Below are 23,879 nucleotides of genomic sequence, written 5' to 3' on the forward strand. Positions count from 1 at the left end.
GAAGAAGCCTCGTCGCCGAGATTTAAATAGGGTTCCGACTGGGTCACTGGCGGGTGGCCCCGAAACCTTATCCGCCCGACCGACCGCGGCGATATCAGTGGAGGAGTTGAAGGCGCGAGAATCGAGGCGTCAGGCGCTACTCGAGCACGCCGGCGTCATCCCCGCTGCACGTGCGGAAACCGAAATTTGAAGATCCCGGAAAATCCGCCGCTGTCAGTTGACTGGTCGCGTCAAAAGATGCTGCAGAAGCACTCGGCTTCCGATAGTCTGTTTCGCGAGTACTTCCACTCGGATCGTTGGTCAGAAAAGATAAAATGGATCGAGGCAGGTAACGCCCAAGCCAAATCTGTTCCAGTCGGATCCAAACTTCAAGCACCGCTTCATCGTTTCAACCCCAATCCATTCGGGGACTAATGATGGGGTCATAGTCCTAGGGTAGGGTCATAGGCCTGCCATGTAGGTCCTACCCAAGGACTACCCCTCACAAAGGACAAGGCCCTTAGTCAGTCCCGACTCACTAAGGAGTCTCCATCATCCAGTCGGTAACAGGACCTCAACCATCCAGTCGGAGACTAGCATTCGGAGGATACCAAGCTAACCGACTGGCTACACTCGGTACATCGTAACCTCTCTGTAGGGAAACGGCCGTACATTTCCGGATGCATTTATTGGCATTTAGAGCATACGTTACATGTAACGTACGCATTCAATCCCCACTACTCCACCCCTGTACCGGAACCGTTGTGGAGGGCAACGCACTCTATATAAGCCGCCCTCCCCCACTGCTAGAGGGGTTAGCAAATCATTGTATTCCATATTCCACTCGACAACAAGCTCCGAGAGCACTGAGACGTAGGGTTATTACCTCCACCGCAGAGGGGCCCGAACTCATACATCCTCGGCGTAGCTGGGACTCTGCCCATCTCATTCGTACCCTACACATCTACTGTCAGGCTTATACCCACGATAGTTGGCGCCCACCGTGAGGCGTGGCGTCTATCGAGCCACGATGCATATGGTTATTTATTCAGCTACCGGCGGCAGATCGATTCCCGCTGGTGCCCTCTACTCAGTTTCATCTTCATGATTTAACACCTTTGTTTTGTACTGTTCATCTCCAAGACAAACGAAGCATCAGGGAAACAAACATCCATTCAAGCACATGCAAGAAGAATCATGGAACTTCAGCAAGAGCGGCGTGAGATCAGGAAGCCGATCGCATCTCCATGCACGGCCACCGGCAACGTCTACCTCATCGTCGTCACTCACGGCCTTCGACACCATTCGTCGTGTCGTCGACTCCGGTCTCGTGTTCTCGGCCACTCGACAGCGACCTCCCTGGTGCAGGCGCAGGCTCGACATGGAGCAGGGTCCGAGCTCTGCACCAAGCATAGACACCTCGCCCCTTCCAGGATCCTCGTCATCGTCGTCCTCATCATCATCTTGCTCCTCGGCATCGCCTTCGCCGTCCGCATCGTCGTCGTCGTCGTCCGACTCCGGGCGCTCGTTCTCGTCGACATCCATCTTGTCGAGAGGTCGAGCGAGACGAGGCGGAGGCGGGCGAGCGGCGCAAGGTCGTCCACATTTTGGAAGCGATTGTTGCTGAGGTGGAGGTCGCGCAGCGAGGCGAGACCCGCCTCGACGAGGTGCTCGAGGCCGCCGGTGATGCGGTTGTCTGAGAGCGTCAGGCGCGTGAGGTTCCGCAGGCGGGGGAACCCCGCGAGCGACGCGGCCCCGACGCCGGCGATCGAGAGGTGCTCCAGGCTCTGGTGGCGCTCCAGTATCTCCGCCGCCGGCAAGCGCCTCTCCATGCACTTGACGGCGCCGTCGAGGGTCACGCTCCTCGCTGGCGACGAGCTCCCCTCGCCGGCAGTGTGCAGCGCCGCCTCCACCGCCCTCTCCCACGCCAGCGCTGGTCGCTCGCGAGGTCTCTCTGGTCAAGGCTGCAACAGATGGCCATCTAATGTCTCGTAAGTGCATGCCTTAAGTGGACCCGTTCTTTGATTAATTAGCTGCATGCAGGAAACATGGAAACGGAAGGATGTGGCCCTCGTAATCCTTCGTAGATGGGCTGACTGTTTCCATAAGATAATGGCCTCATTAATCGGCTGACCAGGACGTGGACAACTCCTTCGGTGAGCCACACTATCATGCCCATCACCATTTCGTTGAGGTAATTACCCCATTAAGCATCTCATAAGGTGAGCATTACGTGCGCCCAATTAATTGTGCATGCATGCAAGCTTAACCGCCCGTCATCAAGTGTCCTATCAAGTGAGCATTTCCTGTGGTCAATTAATTATGCATGCATGCATGCATAATAGCTCATCATCATGGAATCTCATCATGTTAATCCTTGTAAAATAGCATCTATTCTGGCACATTTTGATCCAACAAAAAATATATTCGTAGCTATACTTGCTACTAACTGGCAGGGTCATTCGTTCGTCATCGTCCCCGAACAACGTTTATTCGAACGGACTGTCCATTCGAGTCACACGCGTCATCATCACTCGGTCGCCTCGCATGTCATCGCTCAGTCGAAAGCATTGTCATCACTAGGCCGCTCTGCGCGTCGTCGCTCAGCCAGATGCTGCATTGTCACACGGCCACTCCGCGCGCCATCACTCTACTGGTCGCGTTGTCATCACTCGGCAGCTCCGCGCATCACCACTCAGTCGGACGCTCCATCCCCACTCGGCCGCTCCGCGTGCCGTCACTCTACTGGACGCACCATCATCACTCGACCGCTCTGCGCGCCGGCGCTCGGTCGAACACGCGTCATCATCACTCGGCGCCCTACATGCTGTCACTCAGTCGGACGCGTCATCAGCGCTCGGCCACCCTGCGCGCCGTCCCTCACTCGGATCCGCCGTCAGCACTCGGTAGCTTCGCGCATCGCCAGTCAGCAAGACAAACCATCCTCACTCGGTTGGAGACTCCTTCGTCACTCGGCAGCTTCGCGTGTCGTCACTCGGCCGGAGGCTCCGTCGTCACCTGGTTGCTCTGCGCGTCGTCACTCGGCCGCCCCACGTATCGCCACTCACCTAGACGCGTCCTCGTCGCTTGACCGCCCAACACGTCGCCACTCAGCCGGACGTGTCTACTTCGCTCGACCGCCCCGCGCGTCGTCAGGCAGCTAAGTCATTTTTTCACAGACTGCATTCTATTAAATAATCATTTCAACATTACCGAGTGTCGAGGAAGTCGCACATGACGTTCACTCGGAGGCCACGCCACTGAGTATACCTCTGCACTCGGTTGTTTATTTTTATGTGGGAACACTTCACTTCCGCTTCGTTTGGGTCCAGTACTCAAACGAGTTCAGCCGGATCCTTCACTCTTTTAGGCTCTTGCTTGTTCCGAACCAGCAATCACGTGGCACACCCACTGGGTGTCTGGGTGCAATTTACACGAACTATTTCAGAAAAGATCATATTACTTTAATAATTTTTTATGCTGGCTTGTGCTATTTTTCATACACAGGTTCCTCGACGCATCCGTGCGCCATCCTCGTCGCTACTTAGGCTCAGTCGCCGCAACGATCATTCATGCGTTTTCACGTGTTCGGAAGCCCCCGCAATGACGTAGTGGACACGGCCGCCCCGCGTGTCGTCAATGGGTCGGACGCCTCCTCGACATACATCACTTGGCCGCCCCGCGCGTTGCCACTCAGCCAGAATCGTCTACCTCACTCGGATGCCATGCGCATTGCCACTCCGTGTGGCATGTCTTCATCATTCGGCTGCCCCGCGCGCCACCGCTCAGCTTAGCTGCGACTCCGTATCGCCTAAGTTAAAACTACTACGGGTACGGACCCGCTCCACATTCGGGGGCTTAGCTGCGACTCCGTATCGCCTAAGTGAAAATTACTCCGATTACGGACACGCTCCACACTCGGGAACTTAGTTGCGACTCCGTATCGCCTAAGTTAATACAACTCCGAGTACGGACACGCTCCACACTCGGGAACTTAGCTGCGACTCCGTATCGCCTAAGTTAAAACAACTCCGAGTACGGACATGCTCCACACTTGGGGGCTTAGCTGCGATTCTGTATCGCCTAAGTTAAAACTACTCCGAGTGCGGACATGCTCCACACTCGGGGACTTAGCTGCGACTCCGTATCGCCTAAGTTAAAAACAACTCTGAGTGCGGACATGCTCCGCACTCGGGGGGCTTAGCTGCGACTCTGTATCGCCTAAGTTAAAAACTACTCCGAGTGCGGACATGCTTCACACTCGAGGGCTTAGCTGCAACTCCGTATTGCCTAAGTTAAAAACAACTCTGAGTACGGACATGCTCCGCACTCGGGGGGCTTAGCTGCGACTCCGTATCGCCTAAGTTAAAAACTACTCCGAGTGCGGACATGCTTCACACTCGGGGGCTTAGCTGCGACTCCGTATCGCCTAAGTTAAAAACAACTCTGAGTGCGGACATGCTCCGCACTCGAAGGGATTAGTTGCGACTCTGTGTCGCCTAAGTTAAAAACAACTCTGAGTGCGGACATGCTCCGCACTCGGAGGGCTTAGCTGCGACACCGTATCGCCTAAGTTAAAAACTACTCCGAGTGCGGACATGCTTCACACTCGGGGGCTTAGCTGCGACTCCGTATCGCCTAAGTTAAAACAACTCCGAGTACGGACATGCCCCACACTCGAGAACTTAGCTGCGACTCCGTATCGCCTAAGTTTAAACAACTCCGAGTACGGACATGCTCCACACTCGGGGGCTTAGCTGCGATTCTGTATCGCCTAAGTTAAAACTACTCCGAGTACAGACACGCTCCACACTCGGGAACTTAGCTGCGACCCCGTATCGCCTAAGTTAAAAAATACACTCGGAGACTTGACTTTGATCCAAAAATCATATAATACAGATTCAACAAACATTCAGCATGACAAGCACTGGAAGTCTTAAACCCTCTGCCAGACTCATCTAGTCCGACAGAGGCTCGGGGACTACACCTAGTGGGTGCACTGAGCGTGCCCCCACAGGAAGAGAAATACAAAAAAGAAACATTCTGCTTGGTCAGGTCCACCAACAATATTCAAGTTCAACAGATTCAACAGACTCCAACCGACTACCAACAATCAGTTAGGGTCTCAAGATCATGTTGGTCACTCGGATCTACTTCAATTCTTAAGTTCACTCGGACGTACTACTCAGCGGAATCGATCAGGGCGAATGATGAAGACTTCAATCAACGTATAATTTTGCAAGGCCCTCAAGCACGTTCAACTTCGGTCTGCTGCTACAAGATTTATGTTGACACCTTCACCACTCGGACCCTGATCCATTCGGGGGCTAATGACAGGGATATAGCCCTAGGGTAGGGTCATAGATCTGACCAATACGCCCTACCCAAGGGCACCTCATTATTAGTTTAAGGACTACACGGGAAATTCCTACTGGATCGTGACAAGTACATTCCATCCACTCGGATGACAGTCAACCACTCGGCCGTATGACTCACTCGGTCATACAAATACCAACAGTCGGCAAGACATCTGTAGTGGGCTGACACTATGGCATCAATGCCCCATCTTGTAACATAAGAGGTGAGGAGGTGGCGCACTCTATATAAGCCACCCCCCTCCACATAGCTAAGTACGGCTTCTTCTTCTCGGGCTTCGGGCTCATTCTTGCCCTCGAGCTCTGGCTCTCTCTACACCATGTAACTCATGTCCATGACAGATAAAACAAAGCCTCTTCAGAGCACAAGACGTAGGGTTGTTATCTCCACTGTGAGAGGCCTGAACTCGCTAAAACCACAGTGTCATCCATGTGTATCTTGATAGATCATGCTCCGTTATCCTACCCTCTTTCTATTGTCGGAATCGTTACCACGACAGTTACCCTTGATGGCAACAACACGATGCGTGCCTTGCTGCCCCTTCTGTCACTAGGAAAGGTCACCGCACGGTATGAACCCAAAACATAGCACTTCCCCCATTGCAAGAATCATAGATCTAGTTGGTAAAACAAAACCCAAGACTTGGAGATACTTACAAAGATATCAAATCATTCATATAAGAAATTAGCAAAGACTCAAATATAATTCATAGATAATTTGATCACAAATCCACAATTCACCGGATCTGAACAAACACACCGCCAAAGAGGATTACATCGGATAGATCTCCATGAAGATCATGGAGAACTTTGTATTGAAGATCCAAGAGAGAGAAGAAGCCATCTAGCTACTAACTACGGACCCGTTGGTATGAAGAAGACTACTCACGAGTCATTGGAGAGGCAATGATGTTGATGCAGAAGCCCTCCAGCTCCAAAGTCCCCTCCGGCAGGGCACCGGGAAGGGTCTCCAGATGACATCTCGCGGAAATGGAAGCTTGTGGCGGCGGAAAAGTGGTTTTTGTGGACGCCCTGATTTTTTTGGGATTTTAGGGAATATATAGGCCAAAGAGCTAGGGCAGGGGAGCTCCAAGGGGGCCACATGCCTGGTAGCCGCGGGCCCCCCTGGCCGCGGCTACAGGGCTTGTGGGCTCCCTGTGGGCCTCCTGCCTTGGCCCTCAAGTCCCCCGATCTTCTTCTGTTCTGGAAAAATTCATTTTGGGTATTTTATTCCGTTTGGACTCCGTTCCAAAATCAGATCTGCAAAGAGTAAAAAAAACAGGAACTGGCACTTTGCACTGAATTAATAAGTTAGTCCCAAAAAAGATATAAAGGTATATAAAGCATCCAAAGTTGCCAAGATAACAGCATGAAACCATCAAAAATTATAGATACGTTTGAGACATATCAAGCATCCCCAAGCTTAACTCATGCTCGTCCTCGAGTAGGGAAGTGATAAAGAATGATTTTTTGATGCTTTCATGCTACCTAGCATAGATGTCCTTTGTAACTCCTCTTATGTGACATGAATGTTCAGATCCGTTAGATTCAAAACAATAGTTTGCTATTGACGTGGAGACAATAATACTTCAAGAAAACTAGCAAGGTAATCATGAACTTTCAAAGTAACAAGGCCAAAAGAAAGTTATCCCTACAAAATAATATAGTCTGGCTATGCTCTATCATCCTTCCACAACGAATTTAAATCATGCACAACCTCGGTATTGGCCAAGTAATTGTTTTCACACCTTTACTTTCTCAAACTTTTTCAACTCTCATGCAATACATGAGCATGATCCATGGTTTTAGCACTATAAGTGGAATGGAGTGTGGTGGAGGTTGCAAGGCAAACAAGGAGAAGATGGTCACATTGACTAGGCATATCAATGAGCTATGGAGATGTTCATCAATAGATATCAATGTGAATGAGTAGGGATTGCCATACAAATGATGTACTAGAGCTAGGAGTATGTGAAAGCTCTTAAAGAAAACTAGTGGGTGTGCATCCAACTTGCTTGCTCACGAAGACCTAAGGCAATTTTGAGGAAGCCCATCATTGGAATATACAAGCCAAGTTATATAATGAAAATTTCCCACTAGCTATATGGGGGTGACAGAACGAGAGACTCTCAATCATGAAGATCATGGTGCTTAATATGAAGCACAAGTGTGGAAAGGAGATAGTAGCATTGACCCTTCTCTCTTTTTCTCTCATTTTTTTTGGTGGGCTCTTTGGCCTCTCTTTTTTATTTTTTTATTTTTTATTTTGGTGGGCATCTTTGGCCTCTTTTTGTAAATGGGCTTCTCTGGCCTCTTTTATTTCCTCACATGGGACAATGCTCCATCAATGATGATCATCACACTTACAACTCAAAACTTAGAGCAATGATGACTCTATATGAAATGCCTTCGGTAGTGTACCGTGACAACGATCTAGCATGGCATAGACATCAATGGAAATATCATGCTAGCTATCTTATGATCATGTAATGGCAATGTAGAAGCTGTGGCACATGTCATGGTGATAGTTGCATGGCAATATATCTCGGAATGGCTTTGAAAAAGCCATAGTAGGTAGGTATGGTGGCTGTTTTGAGGGAGGCTAATGGTGGTTTTATGCACCGGCGAAAGTTGCACGGCACTAAAGAAGATAGTGATGGTGGAAGGTGAAAGTGCATCTAAACCATGGACTCAACATTAGTCATGAAGAACTCACATACTTGTGGCAAAAGTTTTAGTAGTAATCGAAACAAAGCATTCAACGCATACTCCTAGGGGAAGGATTGGTAGGTATAAACCATTGCGCGATCCCGACCGCTACACAAACGATGACAATCGATAAACTAATCATGCTCAGACTTCATCACATAGCGGTTCACCATACGTGCATGCTACGGGAATCGCTAACTTCAACACAAGTATTTCTAGATCCACAACACCTTACTAGTATAACTTCAATATTACCACAACCGCAACTCAAAACTAATTGAGATGAATCTAACTTCTCTAACTACTCAATGCACATGAAGGTGGAAGTTTTCATATCCCTTTGGATAACTACCCCTTTTGAGACTCCTTTCATAGCATAGATCAACTACCACGCCACGCACTGCCGTGCTCCAAAAGATAGAAGTGAAGCACATAGAGCAAAATCAACTAGCTCAAAAGATATAAGTGAAACACATGTGAGCTGAATTGCCTAACCAAAGGATATAAGTGAAGCTCGACAAAATCACGGTGAGTGCATGTCTCACTCTCTAGGTGTGCAGCAAGGAATATTGTGACACAACAAAAATAAAAGACTCCTACGATACAAGACGCTCCAAGCAAAACACATAACATGTGGTGAATAAAAATATAGCCCCAAGTAACGTTACCGATGGATTGAAGACGAAAGAGGGGATGCCTTCCCGGGGCATCCCCAAGCTTAGGCTTTTTCAGCATCCTTGAATCAACTTGGGGTGCCTTGGGCATCCCCAAGCTTGAGCTCTTGACATTCTTTATCTCTTTGTCCATAAGAACTTCACCCAAAACTTGAAAACTTCACAACACGAAACTTAAACAGAAACTCGTGATATCATTAGTATAAGAAAGCAAATCACCACTTCCTTAGGTACTATAGCAAACTTAAATTCTACTTATGTTGATGTTGGGTTACTGTATTTTCAATCTTCCTTGGCTAATACCCCCCGATACTATCCATAGTTTCATCAAAATAAGCAACCAACTCAACAAAAACAGAATCTGTTAACAGCAGACCAGTCTGTAGCAATCTGTATACTTCGTATACTTCTGGTACTTCAAAAATTCTGAACAATTACGACAGTCTGAAGAATTTGCGTAGCCATCAGCAGCAAAATGAATCAACTCAAAATCTCTCACAGAAAAAAAAACGAAAATTCTTTTCGTGAGCAGAAAGTTTCTGTCTTTTCCAGCATGATCAAACGATCATCCCCAAGACTAATCATAACGGTTTTACTTGGCACAAACGCAAAAGAAACACAAAAAACACAATCAGAACAGAATTATGAAAGTGTGGAAAACACAAAACAGAAATAAAAAGGATAGATTCGTCGGGTTGCCTCCCAACAAGCGCTATTGTTTAACGCCCCTAGCTAGGCATAAGGTGATGGAATCACGTATAGTCATCTTTGGTGCTCAAACCATAAGTAGTGTGATCATTTATCATCTTAAGATCTTCATCTTTATTGGATGACTCACCACTAGCTTCAGGAACAAAAACAGACTTGACGGTCTTTTTGACAGTGAGATTTGGAGTATTTTGCACAGCGGCAAAAGCAGAACCCAAGTTGGTTATGACATCTTCTAGTTTTCCAATTCTAGAGAAATCATTAACTTTAGGTTCCTTCTCCCTTAAATTTTTCAGAACCATTCCCACTTTGGAAGCGTACTGAGTAATTTGATTGTGGATCTTTCTATCCAAATCCTCAGTAAGTTCAATTGTGGCAATTTTGTTTTCAATGGCGTCAAGCCTTTGCATCACGTGTTCCAAGGTCAAGGTAGTTCCATTAACCATGAGCGTGGGTGAGCCTACCAAATTCGTGATAGCTCCATAGGAGTCAACAGTATGGATCCCCAAAAAATTCCCGCCTACTATGGTATCAAGAATATACCTATTCCAAGGAGAGATTCCAACATAAAAACTACGAAGAAGAACGGTAGTGGTTTGCTTACGAGTAGATATACTTTGAGCATTGCAAATCCTGTACCAACCGTCCTTTAAATTTTCTTCCTCATTCTGCATTCTGCTTGAAACTGAGAACTTCGTTCTCACGGGTATCGTTTGGAGTGGTGGGTCTAGCCATTGATGGACTATCCCACACACAAACGAGCAGGAAGTAAGCGAGTGAAACGGGCAACAGAGAACGACAAAAAGGCAAATGAAAACGGCAAAGAAGAGCGGCAAATGAAAAAGGCAAATGTGAAGTGGGGGAGAGGAATAAGAGAGGCAACTGGCAAAAAAGGTAAATGCAAGAGATGAGTTTGTGACACTTACTTGGATAGATCTTGACTTGATCTCTCCCCGGCAACGGCGCGAGAAATCCTTCTGCTGCTGGCTACGCCTATAGGGATTTCCTTGGCAAATATGCAAAGGATTCCCCCGCGGCCTTGGAGCCTTGCGTTGGTGTTCCCTTGAAGAGGAAAGGGTGATGTAGCACAGCAGCGGTAAGTATTTCCCTTAGTTTGAGAACCAAGGTATCAATCCAGTAGGAGGATCACGTCAAGTCACAAGTACCTGCACAAACATAAAGAGCTTGCACCCAACGCTATGAACGGGTTGTCAATCCCTTATAGATTGTTTGCAAAGTGAGAACTGAAAGCAAAAAGTAAACAAAGCAAAGTAAAAGTAAAAGCGGAGATGATAATTGTGAGTAGACCCGAGGGCCGTAGTGTTCACTAGTGGCTTCTCTCATGAAAGCCAGTAGACGGTGGGTGAACGAATTACTGTCAAGCAATTGATAGAACCGCGCAACGTCATGACGTTATCTATGGCAATGATTATACATATAGGCATCCCGTCCAAAACAGGTAGACCGATACTTTCTGCATCTACTACTGTTACTCCACACGTCGACCGCTATTCAGCATGCATCTAGTGTATTGAGTTCATAAGAACAGAGTAATGCCTTAAGCAAGATGACATGATGTAGATGGACAATCTCAAATCTATGATGAAAGCCCACCTTGTTACCATTGATGGCAACAACACAATGCGTGCCTTGCTGCCCCTTCTATCACTGGGAAAGGTCACCGCACGGTATGAACCCAAAACCAAGCACTTCTCCCATTGCAAGAATCATAGATCTAGTTGGCCAAACAAAACCCAAGACTCGTAGAGAATTACAAGGATATCAAATCATGCATATAAGAAATCAACAAAGACTCAAATATAATTCATAGATAATCTGATCACAAATCCACAATTCATCGGATCTCGACAAACACACCGCCAAAGAGGATTATATTGGATAGATCTCCATGAAGATCATGGAGAACTTTGTATTGAAGATCCAAGAGAGAGAAGAAGCCATCTAGCTACTAACTACGGACCGGTAGGTCTGAAGTAGACTACTCACAAGTCATTGGAGAGGCAATGATGTTGATGTAGAAGCCCTCCAGCTCCAAAGTCCCCTCCGGCAGGGCACCGGGAAGGATCTCCAGATGAGATCTCGCGGAAACGGAAGCTTGCAGCGGCGGAAAAGTGGTTTTTTGTGGACGCCCTGATTTTTTCTGGGATTTTAGGGAATATATAGGCCAAAGAGCTAGGGCAGGGGAGCTCCAAGGGGGCCACAAGCCTTGTAGCCACGGCCCCCCTGGCCGCGGCTACAGGGCTTGTGGGCTCCCTGTGGGCCTCCTGCCTTGGCCCTCAAGTCCCCCGATCTTCTTCTGTTCTGGAAAAATTCATTTCGGGAATTTTATTCCGTTTGGACTCCGTTCCAAAATCAGATCTGAAAAGAGTCAAAAACACAGAAAAAACAGTAACTGGCACTTGGCACTGAATTAATAAGTTAGTCCCAAAAAGATATAAAACGTATATAAAAGATCCAAAGTTGACAAGATAACAACATGAAACCATCAAAAATTATAGATACGTTTGAGACGTATCAGTGAGGCCGCAGCACGACTACACCGACGGCCACGACCTCGTCTCCGACGAGCTCCCGGCGGACCCGAAGCCTGCAGCTACCGTTCTTCTTCCTCTTCTTCCGCGAGATCTGCTTCGTCGAGGGACCCTAGGATGAGCAAACACCTTCCCCTCTTCTTCTGTTGCATGACCTTGCGGCTTCCTCGCGTAGATCAGAGCGGCACACCGGAGGGCACTCTATGCCGGTAGTGCGTGCGCGTGTGTGTGCAGTAGGGCGTGGGAACTTCCGAAAAGGGGCAAGCTTCCCTCTCTGGTAGACTCCATAGGAGTGGTGTAGTGGTTTGTTGTGCGCGTTGTGATGGACAGCTCTCGGGTTCGAGCCCCAGCGCCCCCTCCTTTTTGTTCCGAAGATTAATTCGGGTGTGGTAGTGCGGAGTAGAGTAGCTTACCTGGTAGGATTCCCCTGTTAGGCCAGGAACCGCAGCATAGCAGAGTGGTGCAGGGTGGTTTTGCTGCCAGCCCGTCGTGGGTTCGAAACCCAGTGGCGCCCTTTTGTTTTATCATTCTGTGGCACAGTAGCTCGACAGGGGGAAACATTCCTTTTTTCCTTCCTGTGTTCTGTCGAGCCAGAGGTGATAGCGCAGTGGTACTGGGCTTGTGCAGTGTATAGGAGGTCTTGGGTTCGATTGCTAAGCCTCCCCCCTTTTTTTGTTTTATTTTTTCCTTTTGTTGTTTTATAGATTGTTTCTTGTTGTGTTACTTGGGCAGCAATATGATGTTGCCTAAGATCTAAATCAGTAGACTTTCATCTTCATTATGCTTGTGTGCATGTGTGGGTGGTATGCAAGTTATGTATGTGGTGTGTGCTTATGTAGGTGTATGTATCCATAGTGTGTGTATGTGTGCTTGTGCATATGTGCACTAGTGCATGTGTAGGAGTAGAGAGTTGTTGTGGTTGCAAGCACACCCATGTGTGTGTGTATGTGTTTGTCTGGGTGGACTTGTGAGTGTGATCTCATAAGCATGTGTAGGTGTGTGTGCAAGGGCCTTGTGATGCAAGCATGTGTGAGTGTGTATGGTGATGTGCTATGGCACACATACATGAGGTACAACCCTCATGTCACCATTGGAGTTGTGGGTGTGAGTAAGTGCATGTGTAGGTGATGAACTAGTGAGTACCACATGTGATATAGCACTATTTGAATCTATATGATTCATGTAGATTTTCCTTTCAACTTTGTTCCTACAGGTTCTATGCAAGTACCTAGGTATTATATGTTTTTCGGATAGAATCTTCCCAGGAATCCATTGGTGGAATCAGATTTCACTTTGGAACACTTTGTAGAAATGTCATTTTTCTGTCTTGATGTTATGTTTAGAGCTTGGTGCCATGTGGTGTGATGAGCCCATGGGGATGAAACCTTGATGTGGCAGTAGTGGGTGAACCCCTCTACAGCATGGTGGTTTTGTTTTATGCTTAGGAGTTTGTATGTGCAAGTTGTGCCTTGTCAAAGTAGGCATGTGGCTGAAATTGTCAGCTTGGTGAAAATCTATGATTTTCACTAAGTCTGAGAAATTGCTGTTATTTTCTCCCCTTGTTGTTGTGGTTGCAAAAGCTCATATGTTGGGAATCAGCCCTTGCAATCAACTAGAGAGTTGGAGATTTTGTGTTTGTCTAGCTCTCTGTCAAATTTCATGCACTTTCACTTCCTGTAGCTATTGTTTTGGAGGCTGTCAAAATGCTTCAGAGCATAAACAGCTGGTGAGAATCTGAGATTTTCACTAAGTCCCTGAAATCTGTTATTTTTGTCCAAGTTAGCACCTGTAGATCTTTCTGTGTGTAACTCCTTTGGGTTATCTTCTTGCTCCTGCTTGTAGAGCTTTTGAATAGCTTTTTCCACATATCTTATTTGGCACATTTGGTGGTGTGGTGAGTTTCTTTGCACCACCCCACCTATACTTGTTTGTTTGATCACGTGGCAACCTGGGAATACCATAAGTGTGCCATTGGAGTGTGCTTGTGGTGGATTTAATCCGTAGAACTCCATATCTTGTTTCGTAGTTTCTGGTTGATTCGTAGCTCCGTTCTCAACGTTCCTTATATGTTTTTGCATCGTTTTCTCGTGATGCACCTGTTCATGTCATCTTCATGTATGTCAAGATAGCTTAGAGTGAAGTTCTTTCCAAAAGTTTATATTCTCTTCTCATGCATATGCAAGTGACTAGATTAGAGATGCATGCTTCATTCTCATCTCATGCATCATGTGTTTGTTGCATCATGTTGTGTTGGTGTTCATTGGCTGTCATTTTTATCTTGGGTAGCACCAGGATCGGAGAACGAGTACGTGGATTCGGGAGAGTACGTGTAGGACGAACAAGAGCAGTTCCAAGCTGAAGACATCACACGCAAGATGACCGTGACCTTGATACCGTGTCTAGCTTTGTTATGCATAGATTCACGTTTCCTTCGATTATGCTCGCTGCCTACCACTTGATATAATTGCCTCCTGATATTGTCATGAAACCCAAACACCTTCCCCTCCTAGCTAATGTTATTTGGCTAAGTAGGCGTGCTCAGCTTCTAATGATAGCTTTGCTAGTTGCAGGTGCCAGCTGTCTCATGTGATAACATGAGAATTGATATCATTATGTTTTAAACTCCTATTTAATTAATGCACTTATATACTTGGTAAATGAAGGAAGGCCTAGCCTTTCGCCGGGTGAATTGTTCTGTTATTGCCGCCTTAGTTTCCGGCTGCCGGTGCTTGATTCCATAACTGATCGCTCCTAACACGTTCGGGGTTGTTATGGGGACCCCCTTGATAAATCGTGTAGTGTTAAGACTTGTCCGGCAGGACCCAACATTGGTTTTAACTTGCTAATCACCCAATAATAATTTGCATAGGGAATAGCTACCCCGAGGAACTAATTAACAACCCAGGCCAGTGCTCCTCATGAGTGTTGGTCCAAACTAGGGCACTGTGCAGGGCCAACTCAGGGCAACTTGAGTGATTTCTATCAGGCCATCGTGCGCGTAGCTCATCCGTCGTGTCCTGAGATTGAGATACGCGGCTCTTATCGGGGTCGTCGACACGACGGGAGGTCCTGCTAGTCTTGTCTTACCTTTGCGATATATCTTGCGTATAGGAATCCTGGTGAAGCTTTGGTTCTCCCCAGAGTTGAGGTTTTCCTCTAAGGAATCCGACGAGATCACGGGATTCGTGATAGAGGATTACTTTGCGGCCCGTGACTGTTTGTGATGGACTAGTTGGAGAACCCCTGCAGGGTTTAATCTTTCAGAAAGCCGTGCCCGCGGTTATGTGGCAACATGGATTATTTGTTAACACCGGTTATTGATAACTTGAACTTAATCTAATAAAACTGCCAACCGAGTGCGTAACCGTGATTATCCCCTTCGAAGACCTCTCTTCGATCGGGAACACGGTGGGGTTATGTTTGACGTAAGTAGGTGTTCAGGATCACTTAGTGGTCACCTAGTCTTCGACCGCTCGCATAGGCCACCACATTTATAACTCTGTTCTATGTAAGTTAGCCACCATAAATGCTTAGGATGCTGCAACCTAAACATTGAACCTTCCTCACCTAATAACTTGACTAGTTTCGGTACCAAGGTCATAGATTGCTGAGTCCCCATGGCTCACAGATTACTCCAACACCCCAACAGGTACAGGTACACCCAACGCAGGTCATCCAGATGGCACAACTAGCGTGGCAGTGCGATGAGGAGAGCGACCGCCTGTACGTGAACTATCCAGAAGATAGAGGTGTGGTCATGATCGTGGGCAAGCATGCGGGATAGCATAGCCTTTTATTATGTTATGTAGTCCGTAGCGGAACTACCTTGTCTGAATGAATGTGTGGATGTAACTCTGATATTATCTACGTGAGATGGCAAATGATTCCCTATTTGTCATTCTTAAATTATGCATGTGCTATGTTTATCTTGCTTGTGAAACGCGTAGATGCGTGACTGGCACTCTCTGCCAATAGCTAGACGAATGTTGATTCTGTGACAACAAACCTTCCCCTGCAAAGGCACCAGAAGAATGCTGCTAGCACTCCCCGGCAATGAAACTAGAAGAATGTTGTTGATGGCCCACCAGCGCGTGGGTTCGCAGTCGTTTTCGAGGGTAGAGTATTCGACCCAAACTTGTTGGTTAGCCAGACAGGAGGTGAGAGGATACTCTCAAGTATTAGCAGCTGAATTTGTCAGATTCAACCACACCTGAAAGATTAGTATCTGCAAGCAAAGTAGTAACAGCAAAGTAGTATGATAACAACGGTGTCAGAAACGATCTGTTTACACGGCAGACTATTTCTAACGATTGTATCAATGGCGCCAAGTTGCCTCGTTGACGGAAATTGTCTGTTCCCGTCAACGACCAGCGATCAAGATTGTAGGAGGTAGCAGCAGTGTAACGAGAAATAGCAGTGGCAAGGAACAGCAGTAGTGACAGCAGTAGCAAGTAGCAATAGTAGCAAGCGATAGTAGTAGCAACAGTAGCAGCAGAGCAAGACAACTAACAGCAGCAGAGCAAGACAAGTAACAGCACCAGTAGAACAAACTCGTAGGCAATGGGTCGGTGATTTTTTTGGATGATATTCATCATGCAACAATTATAACACGGAGAGATATGTGGCTAGCTCCCGTTCGTCAATGTGATGTAGGCATGCATTCCGTGTGTCGTCATACGTGCTTAGGGAAAAGAACTTGCATGACATCTATTGTCCATCCCTCCCGTGGCTGCGGGGTCCAAAAGGAAACTATGGGATATTAAGGTTCTCCTTTTAATAAAGAACCGGACCAACGCATTAGCACTAGGTGAACACATGAACTCCTCAAACTATGGTCATCACCGGGAGTGGTTCCAGTTATTGTCACTCCGGGGTTGCCGGATCATAACACATAGTAGGTAACTACAACTTGCAAGATCGGATCTAAAACACACATATATTGGTGACAACATAATAATTTCAGATCTGAAATCATGGCACTCGGTCCCTAGTGACAAGCATTAAGCATGGCAAAGTAGTAGCAACATCAATCTCAGAACATAGTGGATACTAGGGATCAATCCCCATCAAAACTAACTCGATTACATGATAGATCTCATCCTACTCATCACCGCCCAGCGAGCCTACAAATAGATTACTCACGAACGACGAAGAACTTCATGGAATTGGAGAGGGAAGAAGGTTGATGATGACGATGGTGACGATTTCCCCTCTCCGGAGCCCAAAACGGACTCCAGATCTGCCCTCTAGATGAAGAACAGGTTGTGGCGGCGCCTCCGTATCGCAAACGCGACGAAATCTTCTCTTTTTTATTTTTTCTGGGACGAAAGTGAACTTACAGAGCTGAGGTTGGGGGCGGCAGAGCCGTGTGGGCCCCACAAGATTGCCCACCGCCACCAGGGGGTGGCGGTGGCAGGGCTTGTGGCCCACTGGCCCACCCCCTCAGGTGGATCTTTGCGTAGGTATTTTTCATATTTTCCAAAAATGTTCCCCGTAAATTTTCAGGACGTTTGAAGAACTTTGATTTCTGCACAAAAACAACACCAAGGCAATTCTGCTGAAAACAGCGCCAGTCCAGGTTAGTTCCATTCAAATCATGCAAATTAGAGTCCAAAACAAGGGCAAAAGAGTTTGGAAAAGTAGATACAATGGAGACGTATCAACTCCCCCGAGCTTAAAACATTGCTTGTCCTCAAGCAACTCAGTTGAAAAACTGAGAGAGAAAGAAAAACTTTGACAAACTCTGTTTGATCTTGTTGTTGCAACTATGTCTAACTCATAACCAGAATTTCAGCAAGATCACAAGTTAACCACATAAGCAAGTGACACAAAGGTCTCACGGTAAACTAATATCAATGGCATAATCAGCTAACGAGCAAATAATAATGAGTTTCAAATACCAACATTTCAATCAAAACAAGCATGAATCAATATGAATAGGTGGTATCTCGCTAGCTCTTTATGAGACCGCAAAACATAAAAGGAGAGCACTTTCAAAGATCAAGGGCTGACTAAACATTGTAATTCATAGCAACAAAGATCCAGTCATAGTCATACTCAATATCAATCAAAAGCAAAGCATAAAAATGACAGAGGTGCTCTCTAATTGGTGCTTATAGAAGAGGAGGATGACTCAACAGGAAAATAAATAGACAGGCCCTTCGCAAAGGGAAGCATTGATTTGCAGAGGTGCCAGAGCTCAAGCTTTGAAAACAGAGATAATAATTTTGGGTGGCATGCTTTCATTGTCAACGCAGTGACCAAGAGTTCTCAATATCTTCCATGCTACTCATGCTATAGGCGGTTCCCAAACAGAAAAGTAAAGTTTTAACTCCCCCACCACCAATCAATCACACTCCACGGCTAGCAGAATCCTCGGGTACCGTCCATACTAACATCAATCTGGGGGGAGTCTTGTTTTACACTTATGTTTTCGATTTAGGAGTGGAACTGCGCATTCCAATTACTGGCCCCTTTCTCATGAATGACAGTGAATAAACACATGTCGAGGATAACACTCCTAGCATGGTAGATACCAATAGCCCTCTGTCACCACATGAGCGGTTCGGGCATGCAAAACAGATTATTTCTTGAAGGTTTAGAGAGTGGCACATGCAAATTTACTTGGAACGGCAGGTAGATACCGCAAATAGGTAGGTATAGTGGACTCTCATGGAAAAAAAATTGGGTTTATGGAAGTGGATGCACAAGAAGTATTCCGCTTAGTACAAGTGAAGGCTAGCAAAAGACTGGGAAGCGACCAACTAGAGAGCGACAGCAGTCATCAAGATGCAATGAGTTTGACTAACATTGAATGCAAGCATGAACAGGATATAAATCACCATGAACACGAACATCATAGATGCTATGTTGATTTTGTTTCAACTACATGCATGAACATGCGCCAAGTCAAGCCACTTGAAACATTCAAAGGAGAATACCATCCTATCATACTACATCATAGTCATCTCAAAATCTATGTTGGCATTTAAGAAAAACCATTATAAGCTCCTAGCTAAATAAGCATGGCATCAGAAACTATGATCTCTAAGTTGTCATTGCAAACATGGTTCTCTCACAAAAAAGCTGAATCTGGGTCGACAAGCTAGTCATATTTACAAAAACAAAAGAGATAGAGTTCATACCAGCTTTTCAGTCTGAGTCACTTCATCATATATCATCATTATTTCCTTTCATTTGCACGATCGAACGTTGTGAACAATAATAAGAGTGCTCGTGCATTGGACTAAGTTGAATCTGCAGGCAGACACAAAGGAGAAGACAAAGTAATATGGCTCTTTGAAAGCTAAACAGGTAAGCATGCAAGAGCCACTAAACATTGTAACCAATATCTTCTACCTCGACCCAAAGAAAAAGAAAATTATTTACACGAGAAAGCTCCCAACAAGCAAAAGAAGAAATAAAAATCTTTTTGGGTTTTCTCAAAAGGACACAAAACAAGAAAATAAGAAAACAAAAATAAATTAGCATGGATAATACAGTGGCAAAGTGTGAACACTGGCTAACAAAGTGAAAGCATAAGCATGAATGTAAAGTCGGTGAGAACACGTACTCCCCCAAGCTTAGGCTTTTGGCCTAGCTTGGTCTACTCCCATGGATGGTCCTGGCGAAACCCAAAATCATAATGGGTGTTATACGGGAATGCTGCAGCCACTGCCTGAATAGCTGCATCGCGAAGTCGAGCAGCCGTCGCCTCCCTCTCGTACTCCTCTGCCTCTGCTATGGTTATGTAGTATCTTCGTTTTACCTGAAAGTCAAAGAAAGCAGGAGCAGGAAGGGTAATATGGAAAACACGCTGCCGGTTAAATATCAAGCGGTATAGGAGGGATCCATGATCTCTCTCAAGGAACTGGTAGCGTGTTAGAGCGACACGATCAAGGTAGGCTGTACGGAGAGGAGGGTCTTCTGAACGGATGGATATTCCAAACAAGTTTGCTAAGCGTGTAGCATAAACTCCAACAAAGAAATCCCCCTCACTGGCATTTTTATTCAGCCTCCTTGCTATTATAGCTCCCATATTGAAGCTCCTGTCACCTGTAACTGCGCTCTTAAGGATACTAAGGTCAGAGGCGCATAGGTGACAATGTGCACCCTTGCCGTTAATGCACCTACCTATGAAGAGGGCAAAGTAGTGCAAGGCATGGAAATGGATGCTTCCTATGGTGGCTTGCGGGATATCTCTGGTTTCTCCAACAGTTATACTGGAGACAAAGTCTCTGACCGAAGACTTAGAAGGATCATTAATACTACCCCCATCGGGTATCTTGCAAATCCTATTAAAATCCTCCAAATCCATGACATAGGATTTATCGTATAGATCAAACAGTATGGATGAGTCACGGCCAACTAAAAATTTAAATCTACGCCTGAAAGAGGCAGTGAGCATAGCATACTGTTCACATTTATCTGAGAGGAATTCTTCTAACCCGGCATTGCAGACAAGAGTATCAAACTCATCCTTGAAACCTGCTTCGATCATGAACTCATCAGAAGGCCATTCACATGGTTGTACTGGTGCGTCTCTTAGTTGAAAAGGTTCGGGCTCCCGAAAAGAAAGACGGGGACCCTTCTTACTTGAGGAACCACCATGGAACTTCCTCGTGAACATAATTTCCGTTTGTTGAAATTTTTGAAGTTCAAGAGAAAAGTGAATGAAGGCCAACCACACCTTGTAGAAATTACTCCTACTAGTGCCTAGAGACCGTATCACGCGCTAAAACTACTTGGAACGAGCTAAAATCAACCTTTCTAGCTCAAGAACAGGGTCACCAAGGTAGCAAGAATACGCGAAAGATAAAGCACGAGCAAAAACTAATTGGACCAATGGAGCAGTCACTTACCAAGGAGTAATTTCCCCAAAACGGTTCGGATAATGGTGCTTTGAGCAAGGAGATCGAAAATCACAGCCGAATGAGCAAGAACACGGGTTTGAGCTGCGAAACAATTTTTTCTAGAGGTGGAAGAAGAGGCTAGGAGCTGGAATGAGTGGAGGGGGTCCCTGTGGGCCCCACAAGCTTGCTCTCCGCCACGAGGGGGGTGGCGGTGGCAGGGCTTGTGGCCCACTGGTCTGGCGCCCAGGCCAGCTCTCAGTCCCAGTAATTTTCAAAAATTCCAGAAAAAATCATACTAAATTTTCAGGACCATCCGAGAACTTTTATTTTAGAGGTATTTTTCTCCGGGACGCTAAAAGAGAAAACAGGAAAAATTAAACTAATTCCATCATTTTTCTTCTAAGCAAAAGAAAATTAAAACTCAAAACAGAGCTATGTGACTCCTTGATTCATCCATTTCATGGTCATCGGAAGAAATCCGTCAATAGGATTGATCAAGTCCTCATGACAAAACCTTCTCGAATCTCAAGAGAGAACGGAGAATTTTCGAATAGCCACTAAGTCACCTCAATGGGGATAAGTATCTCCCCAACAAGCAATCATACTTCATCTTGACACGAGGAATAGGGCATTCAAAGCTCCCAATAAGAATCGATGAAGACTTTTCAATAGCATTAATGCAATGTACTTGATATCATTTCTTTGGAAAGTGCACTATGTGCTCATTACCGTTGACATGGAAAGTGACATTGCCTTTGTTGCAATCTATAACAGCCCCTGCAGTGTTTAAAAAGGGTCTTCCGAGGATGACAGCCATGGCATCGTCCTCGGGAATATCCAAGATAACAAAGTCTGTTAAGATAGTGGTGTTAGCAACCACAACAGGCACATCCTCGCAAATGCCAATAGGGAAAGCAGTTGATTTGTCGGCCATTTGCAGAGAAATTTCAGTGGGTGTCAACTTATCCAATTCAAGTCTACGATAAAGCGAGAGCGGCATAACACTAACATCGGCTCCAAGGTCACATAAGGCAGTTCTTACGTAGTTTCCTTTAATGGAACAAGGTATAGTGGGCACTCCGGGATCACCAAGTTTCTTAGGAGTTCCACCTTTGAAAGTGTAGTTAGCAATCATGGTGGAGATCTCAAGATCTGGTATCTACCATTTATTAGTCACGATATCTTTGATGTACTTGGCATACAGAGACATCTTGAGCATATCAGTTAACCGCATCTGCAGAAAGATGGGTCTTATCATCTCAACGAAGCGCTAAAAATCCTCATCATCCTTTTTCTTGGATGGCTTAGGAGGAAAGGGCATAGATCTCTGAACCCATGGCTCCCTTTCTTTACCATGCTTCCTAGCAGTGAAGTCATTCTTATCGTATCTCTTAGGTTGTGGGTTATCAGGATTAACCGAAGGTTCAATCTCCACATCCTCATCATTGCTAGGTTGAGCATTATTATGAACATCACTGTCCATATTATCACCAGGTTCATGTTCATCACCAGATTGTGTTTCTGCATGAGACAAAGAAATATCATTAGGTTCTTCAGGTGTGACAGTATTTGGTGAACTGGCATGTAGGTTTCTATCATCCTTCTTCTTCTCCTTAGGATGACTGGGTGTATTAGCATTCATTCCTTGAGAATCTTGATAAATTCTCTTAGGATGACCTTCAGGATAAAAAGGTTCCTGAGTTATTTTGCCTCTCTAGTAATGACTCTGACAGAGTTGTCATTTAATTCATTGAGCAAGTCATTCTGAGATTTAAGTACTTGTTCTACCTGAGTAGTAATCATAGAGGCATGTTTACTCAGAAGCTTCAGATCATTGACATTTCTGTCTACACAAGCACTTAAATGGCTAAGCATACAGGTACTTTGTTCCAGATGTCTGCTAACATAATCATTAAAACTCTGTTGTTTGGCAACAAAGTTGTCAAATTCATCAAAGCATAGGCTAGCAGGTTTGTCAAAAGGAATATCACTCTCATCAAACCTACGCAGAGAATTCACTTCTACTACTTGTATCGGGTTATCGAGACCATGGATCTCTTTGATAGGTGGTAGATTTTTGACATCTTCAGATCTAATGCCTTTCTCTTGCATAGAGTTCTTGTCTTCTTGCATATCTTCGGGACTGAGGAACAGAATACCTCTTTTCTTAGGAGTTGGCTTAGGAGGTGGTTCGGGAATAGTCCAAGCATTATCATTGATCAAGATGTTATTCAGTAGGGTCTCAGCTTGTTCTACAGTTCGTTCCCTAAAAACACAACCGGCACAACTATCTAGGTGGTCTCTAGAGGCATCGGTAAGTCCGTTATAGAGGATATCAAGTATCTCGTTCTTCTTAAGAGGGTGATCAGGCAAAGCATTATGTAGCTGGACGAGCCTCCCCCAAGCTTGTGGAAGACTCTCTTCTTGGAGTTGAGCAAAGTTGTATATTTCCTGCAAGGCAGCTTGCTTCTTATGGGCAGGGAAATATTTCTCACAGAAGTAATAGACCATATCCTGGGGACTACTCACACATCCAGGAGCAAGAGAGATGAACCAGGCTTTAGCGTCCTCCTTTAGAGAGAAAGGAAACAGCTTAAGGATATAGTAGTGGCGGATCTTCTCCTCATTAGTGAAAAGGGTGGCTATATCGTGTAGTTTGGCAAGATGGGCTATGACCGTCTCAGACTCATAACCGTGGAAAGGATCAGATTCGACTAGAGAGATTATATCAGGATCGATAGAGAATTCATAATCCTTATCGGTGATAAAGATAGGTGAAGTGGCAAACTTCGGATCGTATTTCATCCTAGCTTTCAGAGATTTTTCCTTCCACTTGAGAAGTAATTTCTCAGCGTCATAGGCATCCTTACACGCAAGAAAATCCTTATCTATCTCTCCCTCCATAATGTAACCCTCAGGTATATCAGGCAATTCATATCTAGGAGAGCTAGATCTAATAGGAGCAAAAGCAGGTTCTATCTCAATAGTATCGGCAATTTCAGAAGCATCACGAGCATTGGCAGTAACTCT

General features: G+C 45.8%; 1 pseudogene; it reads left to right on the forward strand.

Annotated features, from left to right (window-relative positions):
• The first annotated feature begins 1,176 nt into the window (after positions 1 to 1,176).
• The window catches only part of LOC123450679, an 86,535-nt pseudogene continuing 63,832 nt past the window's right edge, over positions 1,177 to 23,879 (forward strand).

Source organism: Hordeum vulgare, chromosome 4H (assembly GCF_904849725.1).
Source record: "Hordeum vulgare subsp. vulgare chromosome 4H, MorexV3_pseudomolecules_assembly, whole genome shotgun sequence".
Lineage (NCBI taxonomy): Eukaryota > Viridiplantae > Streptophyta > Magnoliopsida > Poales > Poaceae > Hordeum > Hordeum vulgare.